Below are 5,326 nucleotides of genomic sequence, written 5' to 3' on the forward strand. Positions count from 1 at the left end.
ATTTCGTATGTTACCAAATGAATCTATTGGTGATATGCAAAAACGATTTACTCATATAGTTAACCAGTTAGTTGCTTTGGATAAATTGTTTAAACAAGGAGAGCTTACTAACAATGTTTTACGATGTCTTGACAGGAGATGACAACCAACAGTAACAGCTATTATGGAATCAAAGGATCTTAACTCCATGCCTTTGGCGACCTTGTTCAGAAAACTTCAAGAGCACGAAATGGAGCTTGGACGCCTGACTATGAACAAAGAATCAGATCACAAAAAGAAAAGTATATCTCTCAAGACAACAACATCTCAATCCACAGAAGCAAGAGAAGAAGACGAATCTGATTCAGATGTATACGAAGAAACTTTGAGTCTTCTCGTACACAAATTCGGGAAATTCCAAGAGAAAGGAGGCTTCAAACATTTCCAGAAGAAAGAAGCACGGGAGTCGACCCGAAAAGGCAAGAGTAAAGAGCGCTTCACTTGCCATGAATGTGGTAAGCCAGGACAAATGAGGTTCCAATGTCCTACTTACCTCAAGAAGGTTGATTCAGATAAAAGCATTCCTCACGACTTCAAATCGAAGAAAGCTTATATAGTATGGGATGTACCAGAGGAGGACACGACATCCAGCACCTCAGATGAAGAGGAGACAACAAAGTTATGCTTAATGACGAGAACAGATGATGCTTCTTGCTCAAATTCAAAAGAGGTAAATAGCAAGGTATATTTTGACACATCATCTACTTCATCTGATGATTCTCCTCCTTATGAGGACTTGTATAATGCGATGTCGAATTGCATGATGAGTTAAAGAAATTAGCTAGGATTAGTTCCGATAGGAAAAAAATAATCCTGCTAAATGAACAAAAAATAGTTTCATTACAAAAAGAATTAGATGAACTAAAATTGAAAAATGAAACACTAGATTTGATCTATTCTTGTAATGCATGCATTGCTCTGAAAATAATTTATGTCAACCAATTGCCTGTGATTCTTGAGATGAATTGAAAAATGAAAATTTGAGATTAAATAAAAACTCGCAAAACTCACAAAGAGTCAAAACATGTTAGACACTATGCTTAGTAAAACCAGGAATGTTGGTGACATACCAGGCTAGGATATACTCCCCTATGCGTAGGATAAGACCATATAGGAGACCTATTAATCGGCCCAATAAGAAAAAATTTAATATAAAGGTTCCTACACGCTTTTATTGTAGCACTCATGGCCACACTTCCTACTCTTGTTATATTAGAAAATATGGTATATCTAGTGGTGTGTATGTTTGGATGAAAAAGGGAGATAACTCCCTAGTTACTAACAGAAAAGGACCCAACATAAATTGGGTACCTGAAAAAGGCAAGTGATCTATGTTTTGTAGGTATGTCTTCGAGCACATGGACAGCATTAGTATCTTGATAGTGGATGCTCGAGACATATGACGGGTGATAGATCAAAATTCCTAGATCTATCCTTGCAAGAAAAAGGATTTGTCACTTATGGAGACAACAACAAAGGGAAGATACTTGGCACCGGAAAAATTGGCAACTCAAATCAGGTTGTGATCAAACATGTGTTATATGTTGAAGGTCTGGAACATAACCTCTTGAGTATCAACCAACTATGCAATAAAGGTAATTGTGTATCTTTTGATTCTGAATGTTGTATTATTCGTGATAATATATCTAATAAAGTTAAGTTTGTCAGATATCGTATAAATAATATCTATATGGTTAATCTGGAGGATGTAGCTACTCTATTTTCAAAATGTTTTATATCCAAAGAGGATGACATCTAGATTTGGCATAGGCGTGTTGCACATATTCACATAAAGCATCTAGATAAATTCTCTAAAAATAATTTGGTTCATGGACTGCCAAAACTTGATTTTAAAACTCAAGAAACTTGTGACACTTGTCAAAGATGTAAACAAGTTAAAAGCTCTTTTAGTAAAAAGAATGTGATATTCACAATAAGACCATTGGAGCTTCTCCATATGGACTTGTTTGGACCATCACATGTTATGAGTTTTGGTGGTAGCTTTTATGTTTTAGTGATCGTTCACGATTTCTCTAGATTCACATGGACATTATTTCTCTCGTCCAAAAGCTATGCTTTTAAGTCTTTCAAATACCTTGTCAAGCAAATCCAACACTAGTTTAATCATAAGATAATATATATTTGATCCGATCATGGTGGCAAATTTGAAAACAATTTATTTGATAAATTTTGTAATAAATATGGTATTATGCATCAATTTTCGGCCCCTCGTACCCCTCAACAAAATGGAGTTGTTGAGAGGAAGAATCGAGTCTTAAAGGAGCTTGCTAGAACATTGCTAAATGAAAGCAAGGTTCCTAAATATTTTTCGGCTGATGTAGTACATACAGCTTACTATATGACTAATCATATACTCTTGAGGCCTACTTTTTCAAAAACTCCATATGAACTTTTAAAAGGTCGTAGACCTAATATTTCTCATTTTCATGTTTTTGGGTGTGAATGCTTTATATTAAATAATGGAAAAAGAGCCTTAAGTAAATTTGACTCACAAGTTGATGCGGGTATATTTTTGGGTTATTCATTTCATAGTAAAGCTTATCGAGTCTTTAATAAATATTCAATGCAAGTAGAAGAGTCTGTGCATGTCCATTTTGACGAATCTTCTCCAAAAGAGAAGAGGAAGGTATTTTTTGATGATGTTGCAGGTGGTTTGGAAGAAGCATACTCTAAGAAGATGGACCAGGACAAAGAAGCAGAAGCAGAGCAAACTGTACAAGATGAGCATTAGGACTTGCCAATTGCGTGGAAGACCAAGAAGGATCATCCACTTGACAAAGTGATTGGTGATATAACTACGGGGGTGGTAACCCGTAGCTCTTTACGTAACTTTTGTAACTTTGTTGCTTTTGTAGCTCAAATCGAGCTTAAGACCATCGATGAAGTCATTGAGGATGTGCACTGGGGTATAGCTATGCAAGAAGAGCTAAACCAGTTCGAGCGTAATAATGTATTGTACTTGGTCCTTAAGCCTAAAGAACATCCAGTGATTGATACTAGATGGATCTTTCGTAATAAATTGGATGAATCTGGCTTGATAATCAGAAATAAAGCTCGCTTTGTAGCCAAAGGCTACAACCAAGAGGAGGGCATCAATTATGATGAGACCTACGTTCCTGTAGCCAGATTAGAGTCCATAAGGATGCTTTTATCCTTTGCATCAATTATGAACTTCAAGCTCTTTCAAATGAATGTCAAGAGCGCCTTCTTGAATGGCTACATTCAACAAGATCTATATGGAGATCAACCTCCCATCTTTGAAAATTTTAAGTATCTGAACCATGTATATAAGCTCAAAAAGGCCCTTTATGGCCTGAAACAAGCTCTCGGAGCTTGGTATGATAGATTGAGCTCTTTCCTCTTAGAAAAACGGTTCGTGAAGGGTATGGTTGATACTACCCTCTTTATTCGTAGATTAGATAATCATGTGCTTTTAGTTCAAATATATGTTGATGACATAATCTTTAGATCTACTAATGACATTCTTTGTAAAGAATTTTCTAAGTTGATGCACGGTGAATTTGAGATGTCGATGATGGGTGAGCTGACCTTCTTTCTTGGACTTCAAATCAAACAAATAAAAAGCGGCTTCTTCATTCATCAATCAAAATATTGCAAAGAGTTACTGAAGAAGTTCGATATGGAAAAGTGTAAAGAGACTACAACACCTATGGCGTCCGCATGCTATCTAGATAAAGATGAAAAAGGAAAAGCAATCGAGATAACCAAATATCATGGGATTATCGGCTCATTACTATATTTAACTGTGAGTCGCCCCGATATTATGTTTAGTGTTTGTATGTGTGCTAGATTTTAAGCTTTGCCTAAAGATTCACATTATATTGCTGTAAAACGAATCATGAGATATTTAAAAAGAACAACTAATATGGCATTATGGTATCCTAGGGATGCCTCATTATCCTTGGTAGGGTATTCCAATTCCTATTTTGTGGGATGTAAGTTGGATCAGAAAAGCAGTAGTAGGACTTGTCATTTACTTGGTAGTTCCTTAGTTGCATGGCGCAGTGAAAAGCAAGCTTGTGTTGCTTTGTCCACCACTGAAGCGAAATACATTGTCGCTGGTGTGTGTTGCGGTCAACTCCTTAAGATGAAGCAGAAACTTAAGGACTTTGGACTTAACCTAGAAAAGATTAATATAAAATGTGATAAAACAAGTTCCATACACCTATCCAAGAATCCCGTTTTACATTCTAGAACCAAGCATATTGAAATTATACATCATTTCTTGCGTGACCATGTACAAAAAGGCGATTGTATGCTTGAACATATTTCATATAAAAATTAATACATTCATTCATTCATTTTAGAATTGCTAAGTTGCATATTTTCGTATTCTTTGTATGTCATATAGGCAGAGAGAATTGTATGTGAGATTAGAGTGAGATACTATTATGCTTAGGGATTAACATGTCATTCATTGCACATTATCAAATGTGTTCATCATTCTATCTTGTTCTTGCATGATTCTTTCATTACTGTTTAGAGATTTCTTAAGGGTAGAAATTACATGTTCTTTATGATTTTGATCTTATACATGTTCATAGTAATTGTGAGATTTGTATAGGGTTTATAACCTGTTCTTTATTGTAGTATTTGAGCTATTTTAGTGCTTCACATTACTTTGGTTTTTGTGTGTCTATTTTTTGTGTTGTTTGTGTAACAAGGAAAGTCGTCTCTTAGTATCGTACCACCAACGAGATCAGAGATTCTTCACAAAGACTTGGAGGTCTTCAGTTTAGGACATACTCTTGACTGCGGCTAGATCGTAGGAAAGGTTTTCCTAGGCGATTGGGTAAGGTCAAACCAAGGTAGAGGTTCTGGGAATTCAAGAAGGTAGTGTTCAAGGTCTTGTAATTAGAAGTGTGAATGTAAGATACATTGCCTTCAATTTTAGTGAAGAAAATCTCCCAGATTAGAGGGGAGGACTGGATGTAGTTTCTAGTGGACCGCAAAACGAACCAGTATAAAAACTTTGTTGCAGGTTGTTTCTTTCCCTTATCTCTTTATTGTTTTAAGTAACTTTTAATTTCCTATTGTAGCTGATATTTTGAATATAATATTACCGCCAAATAAAGATCATTTGTGTTCAAATATATCTACTATATCATTTCTGTATAATCTGTAATTGACTGTGTAATTGAGCCTTTCAGCAACTGCTAATTCTGTGCGACATAATCGATTAAGTCATAACTTTAATCGATTAACTGGGTGATTTTCCAGAATAGGGCTTTGGTGCAAATAGCGG

This window comes from Lupinus angustifolius, chromosome LG08, assembly GCF_001865875.1.
Source record: "Lupinus angustifolius cultivar Tanjil chromosome LG08, LupAngTanjil_v1.0, whole genome shotgun sequence".
NCBI classification, from domain to species: Eukaryota; Viridiplantae; Streptophyta; class Magnoliopsida; order Fabales; family Fabaceae; genus Lupinus; species Lupinus angustifolius.